The sequence below is a fragment of the Procambarus clarkii genome, chromosome 68 (genome assembly GCF_040958095.1).
Source record: "Procambarus clarkii isolate CNS0578487 chromosome 68, FALCON_Pclarkii_2.0, whole genome shotgun sequence".
NCBI lineage: Eukaryota > Metazoa > Arthropoda > Malacostraca > Decapoda > Cambaridae > Procambarus > Procambarus clarkii.
In genome coordinates this window covers 189,305-212,780 of record NC_091217.1, presented here as the reverse complement: position 1 = coordinate 212,780, position 23,476 = coordinate 189,305, and the positions used below count along the sequence as shown (strand labels likewise).

General features: G+C 41.6%; 1 protein-coding gene across 1 annotated transcript in view; it reads left to right on the top strand.

Annotated features, from left to right (window-relative positions):
* DPCoAC (dephosphocoenzyme A carrier) overlaps positions 1-23,476 on the top strand; it is a 53,217-nt gene that overhangs the window by 7,565 nt on the left and 22,176 nt on the right. The window lies entirely within an intron of this gene.

The following is a 23,476-nucleotide window of genomic DNA, read 5'->3' as shown; positions in this document are numbered from 1 at the left end:
GTGTTCTTTAAGGTAAGGTCTTTCAACATGAGTACACCCAAATCCTTTGCATTGCTTTTTTGTTCTATGTTATGATTTGACTGCATTTTGTACGGGGTTTCTTTTTTTATTTTTTTTATTTTTCCGTACCGCAAGAGCTGAAACTTGCCTTCATTAAATACCATGTTATTTTCTGTAGCTCATTGAAAGACCTGATTTATATCTGAATTTGCTTGATTTGCTGTGCTCTGTTGTCTACTCATATAAATCCTAGTATCATCTGCAAAGGATGATACATTGCTATAGATTGTGTCCTTGTCTATGTCCAATATGAGGATGAGAAAAAGTACTGGAGCAAACACAGTACCCTGGGGGACTGAGCTCTTCACGGTTGATGGTTCTGACTTTATTTTGTTGACTATTACACAATGGATTCTATTAGTCAGGAAATTGTAGATCTATCTGCCTATTTTACCGGTAATTCCTTATGAACGCATTTTGTGTGCAATGACATCATGGTCACATTTGTTGAAGGCTTTTGCGAAATTTGTGTAAATTACATCAGCGTTTTGTTTGTCTTCCATGGCCTCTAATGCCATGTCATAGTGGTCCAGCAACTGTGATAGGCAAGAGTGCGTTATTCTGAAAGCATGGTGTCCGGGATTATGGAAATGCTGTGATTCCATCTTACTTTCTAGCGCACTTTCAAAGATTTTTATGATGTATGATGTTAGTGCCATCGGTCTGTAATTTTTTGCTTCTGCCTTATTTCTTACTTTATGGAGTGGTGGTGTATCTGCTGTTTTTAATATGTCAGGGATAACCCCAGTATCTAGGCTTTGTCTCCAAAAGAATGTGAAGGGTCTGTGATAGTTTTTTTTTTTTTTTTAATAGTTCTTGATGAATATAGAGTTCCAAGAGTCAGGGCCTGGTGCAGAGTGTATAGGCATACTGTCTGTCTTTTTCAAAATCCAGTGGAGATAGGGTAACATTTGATATATGATTTGATGATGGCATCACATCCATGAAAAATTCATTTGGGTTATCAATCTTTAGTGTGTTTAGTGGCTCTCTGAAAACAGTCGTACTGATTCCTAAGTATTTCACTCATTTCTTTTTTGTCATCTGTGAAAGTTCCATCTCCCTATTTGCATGGACCCAATAGTAGATGTAGTTTTTGATCATGATTTTGCATAGGAGAAAAAATATTTCGGATTTCTTTATTTCACTGAAGGCATTTTGCTCTTTGTCTGATTTTGTATGATTCTTGTACCTTTAGTTCAATCGTATCTAATTTCTCTACCTAGCCTTTATCGTCGTTCTTGAGTTAGGGTGTGACTCAAGATGTTCCATGACTCGTTTCTTCGCCTTTAGAGGAAACGTCGTTGTCATTCCTCTTCCAGTCTGCATCTTATTTTTTTTTTTTTTTTGTAGGGGTATGCAGTTTGAGCATATTTCTAGAGCTACTGAGTTTATATTTTCCAGGCACTGGGTCAGGTTTACATTTTCTAGCTGTTCTTCCCAGCTTATGTCTGTGAGATCTTGGTTTATTTGCTCCCAGTTAATCTGTTTATTATTAAAATTGAATTTGCTGAATTCTCCTCCCTTGGAACTCGGGACTGGTTGTGCAGATCTACTCCCCATGCTTGTCAGAACTACAATTGAGTTGTGATCTGAGTAACAGGTATTTGTAATCATTGTTTCTGATCAATTCATCATTATAAGTGAAAATGAGGTCCAGCATGTTCTCTTTTCTAGTTGGTTCTACTATTTGCTGGTTTAAGGCAAATCTGTCGCTCATTCATACTAGGTCATTTGCATTTGACTGTTCAATTAGGCTACTTCCTGGTTTTCTCCCTGATATAACTGTGTTAGCTAGGTGCTTTCATTTCAGGTGCCATAGATTAAAGTCCACAAGTAGGATGATGTTTGGGGCTGGATTTGTGAAGTTTTCCAAGCAGTGTTCTATTTTCATTAGTTGGTCTTTAAATTACTGAGAATTTGCCTCCAGTGACTTGTATACAAGGATAATAACTACATTTAGGATCTCTTTCTTTATCAGCACTTCCACCATATCATTTGTGGTGTTTAGCAGCTCAGTACAGATGAGTGTGTGTCTGATGTACAGGCTGACCCCACCCTGTGGCCTGTGTTTCCTGTCACATCTGAAAAGATTGCCCTCTGAGATCCACATTTCACCATCATGGTAGTCCTTTGTGTGTGTTTCCGTTAGGACTGCAAACACTGCATTTTCCTCATGTAGGAGGCCATCTATAAAATGAACTTTGTTAGTTTTACGTGTTTTTATACCCTGGATGTCAACAAATAAAAATGTTATTGTGTTTGTGGAAGTGCTGGATGCTTTACTTGGTGTTAATATCTGAGGCTCTGGTAGGGAGGCCACTGTTTGTGTCCTCCCTAGCATTTGACCAAGTTAGTGGTAGAGTCTAGACATTTTTAGCCATTCTTCTCTTTCTTTTGCTAAAAAATCATCCTGGTCAATAGAGTTGTGGCTGTTTTCATAGTGGCAGTTATACAGTAGTTGTTTTCATAGTGGTTAATAAAACAAGTTATATTACAAACAAGTAAAGAATATTTGTTGAGTATGGGAGCAGTTGAGCTGACTGAGGTGGCAAGTGCATGATGTATTTATACCATGTAAGCTCCTGGCTGGTTTTGAGAGATACAGTGTGATATAGTTAATTATTAAGCAGCCAGGAGGTTGTATCATATATGGGATATGATTGTAAAAGATTGAGGGTTAAAATAATAATTTTTTGAGTAAAGTTACAGCATGAGATTTGGGCAGTCAGTGGCAGTATGAGGACTCTAAAATTAAATTGTCGCTGAACTGGGGGACATGGAGAGTTATTTTGTGTACAACTGGGATTGTAATTGCGAATAAGTCCTTTATGCAGATGATTACCGACCATCACTTATGAATGTGTTGTCGATGTATTTATGCAACTCGAAGCATACTCCTTAGTGATTGTGTATTGTAGGAATAAGTTTGTAGAGGATCTTTGATGTATTGTGGGGGGGGGGGGGGGCCAGTGAGGAACATATTAAACTGTATTGGCATCAGAAGTTTTGGGCCTGCCTTAGCCTTTCATTTGTAAATCTTCTTTTTTGTTCAAGGGTGGATCAGAACATAGCATAAATGTCAATAGGCAGTGTCAGGGGTTTTGTAATGGGGTGGGGATTGTGATAATAAAACCAGGAATTACATCCATTTGTTTCCCTGTGTCCAGTGTGTAGGGGACTATTATACCCTGATTACAGGTTTGTTTTTGGGATTGCTTTCCCTGAGGGCTTGACCTTGGCCACCTCACCTGGAGGGCATGGGAGCTTATATGCTGTAATTATAACTTCAGCTCTAGAACAGTAGAGGCTCGGTCAAAGTCTCGGCCAAAGAAAAAACGGAAGACTTAGAGGTCTACACTAACCCACCAGCTCCATAACTGTTACAGCCAGCCCTCTGAGGCTGAAATCCACCATAAAGACTCCTATTCATTCCCCCAGATCTCCAGTATCAGCTATTGATACAGATAATGGCTCCAAAGAGTCTCCGCTTACTGGCTCACCATAGCCTGTGCTACTAGGAACTTTTTGTTCCGAGTAGCTGAATCTAAAACAACAACATTCGGCCCAAGAACACAGTACTGTATAGTGGTTGGTTTATTGGGAGCAGAACACAACATTTATTAAAGTCACTTCCATAACAGTGGTGTGCCAGTATTAGTGTTGATGGATGTTAGGTATCTGAGTTAGGTCTTGGCCCCCCTCTCACTCCCTCCTTTGTAAGGTAATTATGAGAAAGCACTTAACTAAATCCATCCAGTGGTTAATATTTGCTTCTCTCATGTCACGGGGATAAGTGAGACACTAGAAATTGTTTTGCAGCTGATGCCTCCTTCCTTATCAAGAGCCTTCTGGCACGTAGTTCAAAGTTAGTGTTGCACCAGCATAGGAAAATTTGCATTGCAAAGTTTGTAATGTCTAACTATGAAAATTTCATAACAGTATCTGCCAACATTGGTAGGTTTTACCGTATGTTATCTGGACGTGATGCAAGGCCTCTGGAATTGTTCGTCATCGTGGCACACTATTAATGTAGAGACGCCATACCCACCAGCTGTGGGGCGATGTTGGAAGTTACTTCACATAAGGGTTTTAATTACTGAACTATTAATGTTATTTACGCTAAGCAGGTTACAGGGGTATACGCCATTACTATCATGGGAGTGTTATTAGATAAGGTTACGTAGGTATACAATGTCACCGAGATAGAAACTGACTTAAGGAGAGATGCATTCTTTTGTCTGCTACTTTTTATTAGTAGTGGGACAAGAATAATGGTGTCAGTCTAATCTTTGCCTGTGGTGTCCATACATTCATATTGTCAAGGTTTTCAAGTTAATCTACCAATCGTGTGTGAGCACATTACGAATTTTTCTTTTACAGTTCAGTATGAGAGATTTATATATGTCTTGCATGAAAAAAGTTAAAGATAATAAGGCGTCAGCGACCTCTTTGCTACGACGCCCCTGAGGTGTTAATAGAGATAACATTGCCTGAATGGTTGTTACGGTTTGAGCGTGCATTTGTATTAGTGGGTGCGCGTGCATTTGTATTAGTGGGTGCGCGTGCATTTGTATTAGTGGGTGCACGTGCATTTGTATTAGTGGGTGCGCGTGCATTTGTATTAGTGGGTGCGCGTGCATTTGTATTAGTGGGTGCGCGTGCATTTGTATTAGTGGGTGCGCGTGCATTTGTATTAGTGGGTGCGCGTGCATTTGTATTAGTGGGTGCGCGTGCATTTGTATTAGTGGGTGCGCGTGCATTTGTATTAGTGGGTGCGCGTGCATTTGTATTAGTGGGTGCGCGTGCATTTGTATTAGTGGGTGCGCGTGCATTTGTATTAGTGGGTGCGCGTGCATTTGTATTAGTGGGTGCGCGTGCATTTGTAATTAGTGCGTGAGCGTGCAATGTTATCGGAAAGGGATCTCAATCTGTGTTTATTTTGCCCTTCCCGCGTCCCCGTCAAAATAACCTCTGACACTAAACGGTTGTCACTTGGCCTTGACAGCATCTTCTTAGGAATAAAAAATCGAAAATGATATTGGTGTATAAGAGGTATGCAGCAGTCAGTCTAGGACTCTATGAGCATGGCGCGACAGTGTTATTTTAGTCCGGCAATTTCTCTACCTCGCACGCACATGCACCCACTGGCCTCACTACCTCTATTTTGGTCCACATCTTCAGCCTCACATTCTGTATTTGCGTTGAGGCAAGGTGTAGTGTAAGGCAGCACGTGTACTTGCTCCGGTATATTTTCCACCCATGCAAAATCGTTTGCATTTAGTTAGCGGAGACGCACCTGGTAATAATTTTCCGTTGTCGGTAACAGAAAGTCTGTTGGGCTGAACGATGGGTGGTGTGCCAGGGGGGGGGGGGTCATTGGTGGGTACCCAAAAACCCCTTCCTCCTGTCCCATCCCAAATCCTTATCCTGATCCCTTCCAAGTGCTATATAATCATAATGGCTTGGCGCTTTCTCCTGATAGTTGTCTTCCTGGTTACTGACTTGGAAGCAGGTATTGCTCACCGCCAGGTGTTTGATCTGTGTACAGTTCAGTGCTGTGATGTGTTATAAACACAAGCTCTGAGCTTGGCACATTCTGCAAATGTTGCCTTTAACTTTTTGTTTTCTGGCTGCTGAGTGACGCCCTTCAGAATTGTCTTGAGTTAAACAAGGAAAAAATACGGTGCTTCATCTTCATGAAAAAAATACGTTGTTCATCTTCAGAAGATAAATTGTCAATATTACAGACTTCCCACCATGCGACAAGCCTACACTGTATACGAGCATATTACCTACACCATACCAACCTACTCCAATCCCCCTATTCTTACAATTAGGGAAATATATTAGGGAAGTAACAACTGTATATTAGGGAAGACCTTGTATGCTCAGAGCTCCTTAACTTTACAAATGAGGTGATCGAGGTACAGTACTGGGAGTAAAAATAATGAAAATAAACTTAATTATTAATCTAATATACAAACCGTCAAATACAACAGCTGAGGAATTCACAGAACAGATAAACAAAATAGAGAATAGCCTTGATAATTTGGCGAACCCAATACCTGATATCCTAGGTGACTTCGACCTCCCTAGTCTAAGATGAACAATAGCAAACAATATTATTATACCAGGAAATCTATCTGGCCATAAACCACAGATTAGAGAGGTACTTAGATTGTGACAAATTTTCACTCGCACAGATAATAACAAGTGGCTCAGATAACAGTGCCACTAGAACGAAAATATTCAAGATCTGGTCTTCATAAACAATGATGACATCATCAGGGACGGATACCACATACTCATATCACACTCATTGAAGTGCAAACTACCATCAATACTCAGAATAGACCTAAAACAATGATCCAGCGAGAGAGGGTTATACTGGTAAGTTCAATTTAATAGTAAAAGGATAGACGGGAAGGAAATAAACAGGGAACTTACAAACATTCAATGGAAAATTGTTCTAGGTAATAAAACTCCTACACAAGGAATAGAACAAATTCCGAAGCATATCAAATCTGTCTGAAACATATTCCTTTGAGGAAAGCCAGAAAGAGAACGCAGACGTCACTACAAAAGAAGGAAAAAATAACGGAAATGCTTAAGCAGACACGACTTTCCACACAAAGAAGGAATAATTTAAACAGGGAGATTGAAGAAATAGAGCAGAGACTGAAGCATTCATATCAGATTGAAGAAAGATAACTAAAACAGAAAACAGTTCAAGAAATAAAGAATAACCCAAAATATTTCTTCACAAATCAAACGCAAAAACCACTGTCAGTATTGGACATAATTGTACGAGTAAAAGTTCACACACTGAGGATGACAAAGAAATTATTGAAATCCTCAAAAAGGAATATGAGGACAAGTTTAGCAATCCAGTAAATAGCATGAAAGTGGAAGATCCGGACAACTTCTTGCATTATATCCGAACCCCTGTATATATAACTGATAACACGACCGTGGCAGATTTTGAAAGATAAATTGACAACATGCCCATGCACTCGGCCCCGGGTTCAGACTCGTGGAATTCAATATTTATAAAGAAATGCGAGGTGCCAGTAGCACAGGCACTCAGTATAGTGTGGAAGAAGAGCTTGGACACAGGGGAGATACCAGATGCGCTTAAATCAGCAGACATAGCCCCTCTACACAAGGGACAGAGTAAAGCATTGGCAAAGAATTATAGACCAGTTGCACTAACGTCTCGCAAAGTAAAAGTATGTGTGAGAGTGATCAGGAGTGGACCCTACTACCTCTGACGGGGGAAGAGAGAGACTCAAATATTGCTTTTCAGTATGCACGCAGTGGACATTCAGCGTCAATTGTTGAGGAGACGGTGGATCCGACGGTTGGGGGCCGACACCACTTACGTGTGATGTCTCTGTTCAAATTGACACGTTGTTCCTAGTGGAAGGTTATTCCATTGGGGGGGTGGGGGTGGGGGGGGGGGTGTTGGATAGAGGGATGCGTGTCGCAGACAGAGGGACGTGTCTTATCTCTCAAGATACGGTGGAGGTGTGTGTGTGTAGTCATGGTGATACCAGTCACCAAGGTCTCCTGGAACTGCTGCTTCATTACTTCACAGGCTACTCCTACCAGCATTCTACCGTCCCTACAACACCTAGCCAGGGTCCCAGCTTCCTTACAATACCTTGCCAGGGTCCCAGCTTCCTTACAATACCTAGCCAGGGTCCCAGCTTCCTTACAATACCTAGCCAGGGTCCCAGCTTCCTTACAATACCTAGCCAGGGTCCCAGCTTCCTTACAATACCTAGCCAGGGTCCCAGCTTCCTTACAATACCTAGCCAGGGTCCCAGCTTCCTTACAATACCTAGCCAGGGTCCCAGCTTCCTTACAATACCTAGCCAGGGTCCCAGCTTCCTTACAATACCTAGCCAGGGTCCCAGCTTCCTTACAATACCTAGCCAGGGTCCCAGCTTCCTTACAATACCTAGCCAGGGTCCCAGCTTCCTTACAATACCTAGCCAGGGTCCCAGCTTCCTTACAATACCTAGCCAGGGTCCCAGCTTCCTTACAATACCTAGCCAGGGTCCCAGCTTCCTTACAATACCTAGCCAGGGTCCCAGCTTCCTTACAATACCTAGCCAGGGTACCAGCTTCCTTACAATACCTAGCCAGGGTACCAGCTTCCTTACAATACCTTGCCAGGGTACCAGCTTCCTTACAATACCTAGCCAGGGTCCCAGCTTCCTTACAATACCTAGCCAGGGTCCCAGCTTCCTTACAATACCTAGCCAGGGTCCCAGCTTCCTTACAATACCTAGCCAGGGTCCCAGCTTCCTTACAATACCTTGCCAGGGTCCCAGCTTCCTTACAATACCTTGCCAGGGTCCCAGCTTCCTTACAATACCTTGCCAGGGTCCCAGCTTCCTTACAATACCTTGCCAGGGTCCCAGCTTCCTTACAATACCTAGCCAGGGTCCCAGCTTCCTTACAATACCTAGCCAGGGTACCAGCTTCCTTACAATACCTAGCCAGGGTACCAGCTTCCTTACAATACCTTGCCAGGGTCCCAGCTTCCTTACAATACCTTGCCAGGGTCCCAGCTTCCTTACAATACCTAGCCAGGGTCCCAGCTTCCTTACAATACCTTGCCAGGGTACCAGCTTCCTTACAATACCTTGCCAGGGTCCCAGCTTCCTTACAATACCTAGCCAGGGTCCCAGCTTCCTTACAATACCTTGCTAGGGTCCCAGCTTCCTTACAATACCTTGCCAGGGTCCCAGCTTCCTTACAATACCTTGCCAGGGTCCCAGCTTCCTTACAATACCTTGCCAGGGTCCCAGCTTCCTTACAATACCTTGCCAGGGTCCCAGCTTCCTTACAATACCTTGCCAGGGTCCCAGCTTCCTTACAATACCTAGCCAGGGTCCCAGCTTCCTTACAATACCTTGCCAGGGTCCCAGCTTCCTTACAATACCTTGCCAGGGTCCCAGCTTCCTTACAATACCTTGCCAGGGTCCCAGCTTCCTTACAATACCTTGCCAGGGTCCCAGCTTCCTTACAATACCTAGCCAGGGTCCCAGCTTCCTTACAATACCTAGCCAGGGTCCCAGCTTCCTTACAATACCTTGCCAGGGTCCCAGCTTCCTTACAATACCTAGCCAGGGTCCCAGCTTCCTTACAATACCTAGCCAGGGTACCAGCTTCCTTACAATACCTTGCCAGGGTCCCAGCTTCCTTACAATACCTAGCCAGGGTCCCAGCTTCCTTACAATACCTAGCCAGGGTCCCAGCTTCCTTACAATACCTAGCCAGGGTCCCAGCTTCCTTACAATACCTAGCCAGGGTCCCAGCTTCCTTACAATACCTTGCCAGGGTCCCAGCTTCCTTACAATACCTAGCCAGGGTCCCAGCTTCCTTACAATACCTAGCCAGGGTACCAGCTTCCTTACAATACCTTGCCAGGGTCCCAGCTTCCTTACAATACCTTGCCAGGGTCCCAGCTTCCTTACAATACCTAGCCAGGGTCCCAGCTTCCTTACAATACCTAGCCAGGGTCCCAGCTTCCTTACAAATTTGTGTTTTTGCTTGACGTGCAGCTCCCAGTCCTTGCTTGACGTGCAGCTCCCAGTTCTTGCTTGACGTGCAGCTCCCAGTTCTTGCTTGACGTGCAGCTCCCAGTTCTTGCTTGACGTGCAGCTCCCAGTCCTTGCTTGACGTGCAGCTCCCAGTCCTTGCTTGACGTGCAGCTCCCAGTTCTTGCTTGACGTGCAGCTGGTAGTCTTTGCGTGTAGTTTACACGGTACTCCCCTTGTACACGCAGCTTCTACGTGTACAAGTGACTACTCGAGTTCACAAGAGGAGGTTAACTAGAGTGAAGAGAAGTTGCTACAAGGGTTGCTACAATGTGGCTCCTGCAGCCGCTATTCCTGCTTCATCTCGGTCACTTGAGGACACTTGACCGAATTGAGCCCGCTCGGTTCTACCAAACCTCTCCTGACACTCCTGAGTCATCTAACGCTGTCACTTGGGTCGTGCACTCGGCGTTCATGAGTGCTGGATTTTCCCAAAAATGGTCACTTGGTTTCTAAGGGCGATGCTGTATGAGTGGCTCGTACGTGCCTAGTTTCCTTTGATTGGTTGACTCATGTTTCAACAATTAAAAAATGGCTGCCCGTCGCTCGCCATATACAGCCCGTCCTCCAAAAATGGGGAGGTAAATGCAACATCACAAATAAGTGCAATTATGTATTATTCATAGCAGTCAGGAATTGTACTTATTTTCACTTAGTATTAAATCGTACTGTCATATATATTGTGAATATTTGAGTTTACCTGAAAAGCTTAATAGAAAACCATGACCTCGCCTAACCGTCTTAGTGTTTGAAGATAATCATTTTATTCTTAATTACATTTTTTGATTGATTGTTGCCGCCGAAGGCGGCTAGTTTATTGTGCACCCCATACTCATCCTGTGAGCGGTAGCGCAAAAGCATTACAGAGGGCACAAAAGGTCTTTATCAGACCTCATCTTAGATTATTACATAAACAATTTCTTCAATCCTTCACACCTTATAGATACAATGTCAGCTAGTTACAGAGAAAGTGCTATTACAAGAGCTACATATTTACAGTAAGTCATCATACATTAATGGTAGGTCTTATCGTTAATACATAATAGTTTGGCCAATGGGGATATTACAGAGTCATAGGGGAGCTTCTGTTTATTATTAGTCCTCACAATACACTACTTGTTTCTGAATCTCATATGTCGTTCATCTACTGGAAGCAAAATGTGGGTACAGTGCAAGGATTTCAGGTAATTTATCCATGGTAATAAGATAGGTTGCCATATCATACAGAGTGAGCTTAGATTTATCTCTAAAGGCTCAATTTTACAACAATCCAAGATATAGTGTTCGAGTGTGTGTCCCTGCCTATGTCCACACACTTTACACTTTACTTCATCTAGATCCCTATACAAGCCGAACTGCCAGAGATACTTGTAGCCAAGTCTTGTACGAGCTGTGACAACATCTGTTAGTCTACTGACTTTGTTACTTGCCCCATACACATGTTTTACTTCACACATTTCATTGTGATGAACAATGGACCCACTAGTTCCAGTTTGCACTGTTCTACTTTCTTCAAATCCATCTAGGAGTTCTCGTCTAATGACACTTTTAAGGGACCTATTTGATAACTCAAGATTCCATTCAATACTGTCTTTATTTACTGCAGCCTTAGCAAGGGCGTCAACTTTGTCATGTTCCTGCATACAATTAGTACTTAACCTATAGCTATATTGATATTACAGTTTTATAAAACTAATAAAACAAAACTAAAATATATCAATAAATTGTAAAGTTACTCAGGATATTTTCAAATTTTGTATAAAATCTCTATTGTTCAATAAAACTGACAAAGAAATTTCTAATATTTAAAACTTGTGAATAGCAAATTGAACTTGAAAACTTCATCCTAAAATTCTGAGTGTCTTAATAGAAAACGAGGAGAATAAATGGGGAGGTAACAGCCCCATAAGTGCAATTATGTACTATGTATGAAAGGAAATGTACTTATTACACTTAGTATTAAATCGTACTGTCAATTAGGAGGATGAGTTGGCATATAACAATCTTTAGAAATTTCTTGGGCTTCCATAATTATGATGGCTTCATGTCTTGAACTTTGACATGTCTATCAACAGAATATTATACTATATTTCCCGACCACAAGCCGTTATAAGCTATATTTCATCACAATACATATTCTTAACAGCTGAGGAATGTCTTCGTACAGTCATATATCGGGTTCGTTTTGAAGACATGACGAATAAACTGAATGAAATAGTTCGTGAATATATCGTCTCGTCACATTGTGTTCCTCTTAAACCCCAATATCTGCTCTCTTGACTGCGTACTCTTCAACAATCTCGCCTGGCTGCTAACATTCCTACAGCCCTTCGAGACGAACTGTCACAAGGCAACAACAGTTCGCCTTGTGACAGTTCGGCCAAATATGTCGATTATGTATCCGTGTTTGCGTGTTGGGTCGTCTTTAGAATCCAACTTGGTAACACGAGTTGATGACCACATTGTTCATGTTTATGGATTTCTAAGTGCAAAAGTGCCTCGTACAGGCCAATAGTCCTTCTACAGTTTTTTTGTATCTTATGTTCCTATGAGTTTACACCTTACCAAGTCCATTGGTAAATAATAAAGTGCAGACATAACTACGCGACACAAGAGGTACTACAACAACGGCCACAAATTACACACCGCTTCCACTAACGCTACACATCATTAAACTCTTAAAATAAACTTACACGTTATATGGAAAGGAGCAGGCTACAGAATCCATTTAAATGACTTTAAATATATAAACGAGACAAAACAGCTTACGATTTACTAGCATTCCTCAATGCCAGCAGAGCTTTTCGCGAGCTTAAGGGTCAAGTTAAGAACACATATTGGGAACAATTTCTGCAAGGTGTCAATAGAACTACGCCATTATCGGAAATGTGGAACAAAATTAAAACAATTTTCAAACTTTCAACCCCAGTTCAGCTTCATCATACTCCTGCAGAATATGCTGACATGCTCTTAGCTCAATGGTCTAGTGTCTCACAAATTTCTTCCTTACCCCCAGATATACAGCAGCATTTAAATAATACCAACATTAACAAAAACTTTAATATTGAAATAGCACGCTCCTCATCAGATTTAACAGATCAGTTTGCTATAACCCATTTTGAACTGATATCAGCATTAGAGAAACCTAAACAAACTGCCCCTGGTGAGGATGGTGTAACTTATAACCCCTTAAGCTTACTGAATGATGTCCCTAGCCACCCTCTGCTTGACCTCTATGAAATAAGCCTCTCACATGGTATCTTGCTAAAGAAATGGACACAAAGTCTCTTAGTACCAATTCCCAAACCTAGTTCTAAAAAATTCAGATCCATTCTTTACATCTTGCATGTGTAAAGTCTTGGCGAGAATTGTTCTCAATCATGTCATGTTTCAAGTCAAAGAAAAGTTGACTCCTAACTTGTATGGGTTTATGTCCAAGTGTAGTACACAGACATGTTTTGCTGAATATTTTGTACACTCCCAGGATAGGACATGGGCAGCCTTTATTGACCTAAAGTCAGCTTTCGGTGTAGCAAAAGGCGAAATAATTTGGACTATCTAATGCAATTACTAGAAACTTACAAATTAAAGAAATTACTTCAGGTTTAGAAGAACTAAGAAATGCCCAGAGACCTAAAAGCTGCAGTATTAAAAGCTATGGCAACTTTTGTAATAATAGGTATTTGTATGGTCAACACAGTAACCTGAATATTCAGATTGTAAACTCTGTGACAAACCTTTAATGCATTCACTAGAACACTATACTGTTGAATGTGAAACCGTAAAAGATTTTAGACCTCCTGGCTTATTGTACCACCAACTGTGTAACTATTTCATTGAATCTGGTGTACTGGACGACATCCGAACAGTTTATCAAAAATTTGCTTGTCCACTTTAAAGAATGAAGAACATTTTACTTATATTATTTTTAGGCTACGTCTCTTACGAACCCATCCCTGCCCTTGTGTGCCAGTGCACAATAGAAAGTTGTATTTACATATTCGTACATTGACATACTGATTGTAACCATGATATATTTGTGCATCAGTCTACAGTTCAGACCTATTGTGATTTTTTATTGTTGCCCCCGGAGGTGGCAACAATCAAAATCATGGGTGTGTATGATCCTCTGTTATGCGTGACAGTGAATACCAATATTATCTTCACTCTTAATAAGACTTAATTGAATTCCTCAGATTAGGCAAAATTGTAATTAAATTTTGTCAATAAAGATGTTAATAATAATATACAACATAATCACAGACGCTTTATTAGGAAAACCATCGATACAATGGTTAATGATAGGTTAAAACATTTGAAAAGTAATTGAAATGGGAATCCATAAAATGAGGTCTGAAGGAATAACAGGGAAAGTAGGCAGAGGAATTTGATATTGTCGAGCAGATTGACGAGTTTTAAGAGGTACTTTACAGTACAGAGAAAAGTTTAGCTGGACGAGCAACCCGTCCTCTTAAAAATAACGTCGCTTTTCACTCGTATACACGCTATGGCCAAAAATGGGCTTAATCTGAAATGAAATCGGCTCACAAAAGTCGTGTCCTGTCCCATTTTGGAGTCCTCCGGTTTACTCGGAAAGGTTAGGAGAGGAAACTTTTGATTAAAGTTTTTCATGACATTTTGAAACTGAGAATTTCCTGCCCTCCTAAGCTACCAGAGGACCCTTAACTTCCTGTTTTGGAAAATAAATCACAAATTTATTTTCAATTTTCAATTTTCAAATTACGTCCATTTTCGGCCATACGGGTAAACGGCCAAATTCAGACGTAATTTGTAAGAGGACAGGTGACCTCTCCTCTCATTCTTAGCGGACAACACTAAAATCAGCGTGAAAATTACAATGCTATTACCAGTCTTCCATTGTGAAACAGAAAACAATTATGTTTAGTGATTGCAAATTCCAAATACCAGCACATTGGCAGAGAAAAAAAAGCTAAACTGAGTGTGCTAAACTAAGAGGAAAAAGCTAAACGGAGAGGAAAAGGAGATGCATTTCTCATTATAAAAACGGTGAGAATACTTGAATGTGCAGCTCGCAATCTGCACAGTAACCTGCCATAGTGAAATCTACGATAATAAACATAGAATAAACTCAATGAAACTTAAGACTGTTATAAGCCGTCAGAAAAACTTTGAATATCGCAGACAGGTCAGTGTTGTTATATTATCATCAGTGTTGTTATATTATCATAGCAATATGGAAGTTGTAGTTAAGGACCTGGTGACTCTAGTGGGAGCCCTGAGGACAGAGTTGGACTTTCTGCGGGAGGAGGTGCGTCAGCTTAAAGAACAACGAGAAGTAACGAAGGAGGAGACCAGCAGTAAAGGGACCTCGTCTTGGAGAGTTGTGAAAGACAGGGGCCTTAAGAAGACTTTGATAAAGCCGCCTTCAAACGCCATAGCAACCTCTAATTCATTTGACGTTTTGGAGGACGAGTGCTGTGGAGAGACTGTGGATCGCGCAAAAGGGAAAGCAATGAAGAGAAAGGAAGCGCAGGCCCCTCAGAGGGTAAAGGAAGTACCTAAGCAAACATTAGTTGTGGGAGATTCCCAGATAAGGTATTTGGATAGAACGTTTTGTGCTAGAGATAGGGGGAACAGGTTAAGGGTTTGCTATCCCGGAGCTGGCATTGGTGATATTATAAACAACATGAATGATATTATGGCTGGTAATGGGAACAATCCCATTATTTGCATTAGCGTGGGAGGAAATGATGTTGGCCGAGTTAGGAGTGAGGAACTGATTCAGAGGTATAAAACAGCCATTGAGTTAGTTAGGAGCAAGGGAGGAATCCCGATCATATGTGGCATTCTTCCAAGAAAGGGAGTGGGAAATGAATGGATATCGAGGGCACTTGGTGTCAATTGCCGGCTGGAAAGATATTGCAAATCAAATGCAATATCTTTCATAGACAACTGGGAACACTTCTATGGAAGAAATGAAATGTATGCTCGTGATGGGGTGCATCTATCGAGAGCTGGGGTTGTTGCTGTTGCGAACTCGTTAGAAGAAGTGGTTAGAGGTGTTTGTTTGGGTTTAAACTGTTAGTAGATAGAGGTATGGGAATTGATTTGGAGGAAGGAGGTAATAAAAGTATGTGTTTGTGGGAGAAAGGAATTGGCAAAACGACCAGGGAAAGAGAAGGTCCGCAAAATAACAATTCACTTAGGGTATATTACACTAACAGTAGAAGTCTAAGAAATAAAATTAACGAATTAAATGCTCTTGTCTGCACAGAAAAAATAGATATTATTGCACTTACCGAAACGTGGATGAATGTAGAAAATAGAGAACTATTAGCTGAATATCAAATATATGGATTTAAACTATTTCACACAGATAGATATATTAGACGAGGAGGTGGAGTAGCCATATATGTTAGGGACAATTTGAAATGTAGTCTCAAAGAGGGAATCAAAACAGAGCCACACACAGAAACTATTTGGATTGAATTAAACGAAAAAGCTAATAATATTATAATAGGAGTAATATATAGGCCACCAAATTTAGACAGAATGGAAGCAAAGCATCTATGGGATGAAATATCTAGAGCATCTAGATCTAACAGTATCTATGTCATGGGTGACTTTAATTTTAGCGGAATAAACTGGTTGAACAAAACAGGGAATAGTGAAGCAGAAGATTTTCTAGAATTAATTGACGATTGCTTTCTTGCGCAACACATTAAGGAACCAACACGGGAAAATAATATTTTAGATTTAGTGTTAACTAACAGGGAAACGCAAATTAATGACATCGAAATAGGGAGTGAGCTAGGGAGCAGTGATCACAAAGAAATCAGATTTAGCATAGAATGGAATAGACCAGTAGGAGAAAATTCTGTTAAAGTGCCAGATTTTCGAAAAGCTGATTTTAATAGCCTAAGAAATTTTTTGGGTCAAATTGATTGGAAAGTCTTGGGTATGGGGTGTGGGCCGGTCTTGGAGCGAGACATGAACCCAGCGATAGGTGACTTAAATGGGGATTTCGATGTGGATTCAATATATAACTTATTTAAGAATATTCTAAACAAAGCACAGGAACGTAGTATACCATACAAATTGAATAGATCGAATACTAATGACCCAAAGTGGATAACAAAGAATTTGAAGAACCTTATAGGTAAAAAGAGAGCTTGGTACAAAAGGATTAAAAATGGGGAGGTCACTTTAGAACAGGAATTCGTACAACTGGTTAGAAATGTTAAAAAAGAGATAAGGAAAGCAAAAAGAAACTATGAAGTTCGCATAGCAGGGCAAGCAAAGACAAATCCTAAAGGGTTTTTTCAGTTATATCGTACTAAGACTAGGGAAAGGATAGGTCCATTAAAAACTGAGACAGGTCAAATAACAGATAGTGATGAAGAGATGAGTAGTATTTTTAATAAATATTTTGTATCTGTATTTACTAAAGAGGAACTTAACAATATGCCTTCAGCCGAACAAGTCTATGTGGGTGGGGACGAGGACAGGTTGACGAGTTTAACAGTTACCAGGGAGGATGTTCTTAAACAAATAGTAAAACTCAAACCAAACAAATCCCCAGGGCCGGATGAAGTGTTTGCCAGGGTGCTTAAAGAATGCAAAGAGGAGCTTTGTGACCCACTGTCAACCATATTTAATAAATCAATAGAGTCAGGCAGAGTGCCGGAGTTTTGGAAAGTTGCTAATGTGATACCAGTTTTTAAGAAAGGAGATAGATCACTTGCGTCTAACTATCGACCAATTAGCCTAACGTCTATTGTGGGAAAGTTACTCGAATCTATAATAGCAAATAAAATTCGTCTTCATCTTGAAAAACATAAATTAATAATTGAGTCGCAACATGGTTTTATAAATGGCCGTTCATGTTTAACAAATTTGTTATCTTTTTATTCTAGCATTGTTGAGGCAGTTGATAGTGGTAAGGATTGCGATGTTGTATACCTTGACTTTAGCAAAGCTTTTGATACAGTGCCACATGAAAGACTGATTAAAAAGATAGAGTCTCATGGTATTGGGGGTGCTATATTAAGCTGGATTAGGGCATGGATATACCAAAGGAAACAGAGAGTTAGTATAAATGGAATCAAGTCAGAGTGGGAAAATGTTGTAAGTGGAGTGCCTCAAGGCTCTGTCCTGGGACCTCTGTTGTTTATAATATATATAAATGATTTAGATTCAGGTTTGAGTAGCAACATTTGCAAATTTGCCGATGATACGAAAATCGGTAGGGAAATTAATTCGGAGGAGGACTCACTATCACTTCAAGTTGATCTAGATAGGGTTTTGAAATGGTCAAAGGATTGGCAGATGCAGTTTAATGCTGATAAATGTAAAGTTCTGAGGTTAGGTAATGATGATAGAGTTACAAGATACGAGCTAGATGGTGTTGTGATTGCGAAGTCGGATTGCGAAAGGGATCTGGGAGTTATGATTAGTAAGAATTTAAAACAAAAGGATCAATGCATAAATGTTCGTAATAAGGCAAATCGGACACTTGGATTTATTAATCGCAGCGTTAGTAACAAGACACCTGGTGTGGTTCTCAAGCTATATCTTGCTCTAGTTAGGCCCCATTTAGATTATGCAGTTCAGTTTTGGTCGCCATATTATAGAATGGATATAAATTCACTTGAACGTGTCCAGCGTAGGATGACTAAGTTAATTCCCCAAATTAGAAATCTTTCATATGAAGAAAGATTAACAAAGCTTAAGTTGCATTCACTGGAAAGGCGAAGAGTTAGGGGTGACATGATAGAGGTTTACAAGTGGATGAATGGACATAACCGGGGGGATATTAATAGGGTATTAAAAGTATCAACACAGGACAGAACACGAAACAATGGGTATAAATTGGATAAGTTTAGATTTAGGAAAGACTTGGGTAAATACTGGTTCAGTAACAGGGTTGTTGATTTGTGGAACCAATTGCCGCGTAACATTGTGGAGGTGGGGTCCCTCGATTGTTTCAAGCACGGGTTGGACAAGTATATGAGTGGGATTGGGTGGTTATAGAATAGGAGCTGCCTCGCATGGGCCAATAGGCCTTCTGCAGTTACCTTTGTTCTTATGTTCTTATGTTCTAGGTCTGGAATAAGTAAACAAAATACACGCATTTTAACCAGTCTCCGTGGTGTAGTGGCAAGACACTCACTTGGCGTTCCGCGAGTGCTTTGTCATGGGTTCGTATCCTGGCCGGGGAGGATTTACTGGGCGCAAATCCTGAACTGTAGCCTCTGTTTAACTCAACAGTAAAATGGGTACTTGGTTGTAAAAACGATTCTTCGTGGGGGTCGTATTCCAGGGACCCGCCCGAAACGCTACGCGTACTAGTGGCTGTACAAGAATGTAACAACTTGTATATATCTAAAATATAAAATATAAAAACATTGTTACAGATAAATAACTGGGTACTGCCTTCCGAAACATAACTCTTGGCTCTCCATACCCACACTTACCAGTCCGCTGCCACATTCCTACGCACACCCTGCTCTACTACAGCGGCACAGCCTTGATCTAGATACAGTATATGTTAAATCAATGTTACTATTCCTGGCTCACACACATGGCGGCGGACAGGTTCATTGCTGGCATGTGGCCCAGTCAGGGAACACTGGCCGCTATCCCAATGACTGTAATATCTCCGTTGTTTAAACAATTATGTATTAGCGATAAGACCTACCAGTAATGTATAATGTTTTACTGTAAATATATAGCTCTTGAAATGGAGCATTTTCTGTAACTAGCTGACATTGTAATTATACGGTGTGAAGGATAGATGAAATTATGAATGTAATACTCTCCGTTGAGGTCTGATAAAGACCTTTTGTGCCATCTGTAATGCTTTTTGCGCTACCGCTCACAGGATGAGTATGGGGTGCACAATAAACTAGTCACCTACGGCGGCAACAATCAAAATTATATCCTCGCTCCTCACACTTGAATTATTAGTATAAGAATTGTTATATGGTGTACTTAACCTAGTTGTTCTTCCGGGGGTTGGACTTTAGATTTTGGTAGTACCTTTGAAACAATTGTGCATAGGCTATGTAGTAGAGCCCACTTGGCTTTGTCTTATCTACACTTAAAGCTGTGTAGTGTGCCTGCTCCACTTAATTTAACTTTTTAGCGCATCCCATTTGTTCACAATGTCTTAGGCTCATTCAGGCACTAAATGGTTTATCCTTGTTTACCCTGTGAGTTTCGCCGAGACTTTTGTACCTTATAATCATCTCTCTCCTTTATGTGACCAACCTTGAATGTGTGTGTGATATATATACCAGTGGTGATGAGTTTGGCGGAATATCGGGTTATCAGCTAAACTGTAGTAGCCATTTGTTTTGCCATACTTTAAGTTTGTCTAGGTCATCATCTTTCTTGCAATCGTCTTCCGTATTTGTGTCCCTCGTAATTTTGGCATCATCAACAAACATTAGGGCATGAGAATGGAATGTAATCCCCTCTAGTAGATGGTTTACGTAGATACGGATAAGGATTGTCCATTGTACTGATCCCTGTTGGACGCTGCTTTCATCGTCTCTCCACGCTGAGGTATCTTCCTTCGCTGTGGCCCTGCCTTCTGTTGTAGAGATACTCCAGTATCCTCCGGAGCACCTTTCCCCTCTCTCGTGCTTGTTGCTCCATCTTGTGCACTAGTTTTCTGTGAAGGGTAATGTGTCGAAAGCTTTCTGACAGTCCAGAAATATACAACCTGCCCACTATTCTCTTAAATATTGTTTGATATCGGTTGCCCGGTCATAAAATGGGATACCACAGGGATACCCTGTGGTATCCCTCTCATGCCTGGCCCTGTGGTATCCCTCTCATGCCTGGCCCTGTGGTATCCCTCTCATGCCTGGCCCTGTGGTATCCCTCTCATGCCTGGCCCTGTGGTATCCCTCTCATGCCTGGCCCTGTGGTATCCCTCTCATGCCTGGCCCTGTGGTATCCCTCTCATGCCTGGCCCTGTGGTATCCCTCTCATGCCTGGTGCTGTGGTATCCCTCTCATGCCTGGCCCTGTGGTATCCCTCTCATGCCTGGCCCTGTGGTATCCCTCTCATGCCTGGCCCTGTGGTATCCCTCTCATGCCTGGCCCTGTGGTATCCCTCTCATGCCTGGCCCTGTGGTATCCCTCTCATGCCTGGCCCTGTGGTATCCCTCTCATGCCTGGCCCTGTGGTATCCCTCTCATGTCTGGTGCTGTGGCCAGGGTTTTGTCATCAACCTTTGTTCTAAACAAAGGTTATTGGCAAGTTATAAGTTTGTATTATAAATCATTGGTTTGAAATATAAAAAGTATAAGCTGAAAATGTTTTCTTGGGAGAATTTGGTTTTCTGTAAACGGAATTATTGGGTACACTCAAATAGATTTTGAATTTCGACTATCATATTTCAGACTATCGTCAATAATACACCTTATTAACGTAACCAAACATAATGAAACCGTAACCTAATCTAAGCATGGATAGAGAGTAGATAATAGCACTAATTATGTAGCATTTCTCAATTCATTCTAGTGAGCTTATTTCCTCCTCCATTGACCCCATCCCTAGATCTACAGTATCGGCTATGTATGCAGATAATGGATCCGAAGAGCCTTCGCTTACCGGCTTACCATACTTGGAACTTATTGTTCTCAGTAGCTGAATCTAAAACAATAACTTATTTCCTCCCTGAGGACAGGTGTCATGTTGCCATTTCTTCGTGGGCATTTCAGGAACGTTCTTGCTATGCTCCTTATCTATTTTTTAAGAAATATACCAAATGCGGGAGATTGATATTATTCTCCTTTAAATGGTTAAAGGAGAATTAATCGCTTGTGTATTATAGTAACTAATACTGCATAGTTAGTGAGGTCTGGCTAGAATAAAACATCGGTATTGCTGTTGCTATTATATGTAGAAATATTAAGAAGTAGCGTTGATGAAGCAATCCCGTTATTAGGATGCGTCTAAGGGAATGACCCATTTAGCACCTGGCCGCGGCCTTGGTCCAACTGCACTCTCCCTGCTGTGTGCAGAAGTTTACGGGCTCACCATAGCCCGTGCTACATGGACACTTCGTCCTGAGTAGCTAAATCTTTAACAACAACAACTGTGTGCAGTTGGACCTTGAAGCACGCCTCACACTCATATTCTCCCGCTCCTCCAAGGTCGTTAGGTACGACTTTCAGCTTGAACCCTTGCCAACAACTTTATCATTTACTGCGTGTGAATTATCCCGTTGTTACACATGTGTTCATTAATTTTTACAGTACACAAGAAAAGCTTTTATAACTTCAGCATTTCCCAATTAACATTACACGTTATGTCCAACCTGGGTAGTGTGGAGTTTTGAAGCTAATGGCAACAGTGTGATTATTGCTGTTCTGGTGTTGTCATGCGCCTGGTACAGTGTACTGATTGATAAAGATTAAGTCACCCAAGAGGTGGCACGGGCATGAATAGCCCGTAATGGTACAGTGTAATATCAGGGCGGCTTATATAGGCTTATGCGAGGCGCGATGCACACACGGGAGACTCGCAGACGGGAGACACCCTGTGTAATCTTCCCTCACGCAGGGTGCAGTCGCACCTCCACAGATCTCCAGTATCAGCTCTTGATACTGGTAATGGCTCAAAAGGGCCACCACTTACGGGCTATTCATGCCCGCGCCACCTTTTGGGTGGCTTAATCTTCATCAATCAATCAAGCGATGCACAATTGTTAGTCTGAAAATCTATAGAGGATACCTTGCCTACCTTACTTGATAGCAGACAGTGTAAACGCTGAAGGAATTAAACGTAGTAAATGCAGTAGGGCCAGACGTATTTCTATGGCTTCAAAAGGAGCAACTTAGCATTTCTTATTGTCGCTAACGGAAAGCCTTTTTGGCTTAGTTGAGGTTCGCCAGTCAAGGACATATTTTCCCCAGGATGTAACCAAGAACAAGTAGAAAACAGAACTCGAAAGTCAGGAGATTTAAAACTGCACAAGGTCCACAGCTCAGAGGCGAGCCATGGCGACATCAATCCCGCGGTGTCACTCTTACTTAAGGCTCGAGCATGAAGCGTGATGTGGTCCATCTTCCCTCGTCATGGTACTGTTGTCCCTGAGGTCCCTGAGGGCGGGAGTGTGGTCCACCTCCCCTCGTCATGGTACTGTTGTCCCTGAGGTCCCTGAGGGCGGGAGTGTGGTCCACCGTCCCTCGTCATGGTACTGTTGTCCCTGAGGTCCCTGAGGGCGGGATTGTGGTCCACCTCCCCTCGTCATGGTACTGTTGTCGGGGTGAGTCGCATACACTGGTGAATTCGTCCCAAGAGAGAATACAGCGCTGCAATATACTTGTCGATTGACAGTTGAGAGGCAGGACCAGAGCCGGAGCTCAACCCCCTGTAAGCACAATTAGCTGAACGCAATTAGGGGATTGCAATCCCGCATTAACAATGTCGGGATTGCTCTCCTCTATACTCGACTTTCGGTTTACGGAAATGTCATTCTGATGATTTTACTTTTATACAAAGAGCCAAGAGAATGTCAGCGGTAGTATGTACACAAAGCTTGAGTAAATATGTTGACCACGGCTCGTCTAGTGTCGCCTCGGAGACCTAGTGATACGAATGATAAGAAATTTTATCAGAGGCTATTTTTCCCTGCATGTGTAACTGTTTCACGATTTGTTATGCGTTGAAATCGAATTATTTTTTGTTTAATCAGAAGCGTAAGAACTTAGATAACCCACCTAACCTATCCCCATAGTGCATGCTGAGTTTACGAGTGCTTATTAGAAGCGGGACAATAAAAAGCTTGACCTCACTTCTCTG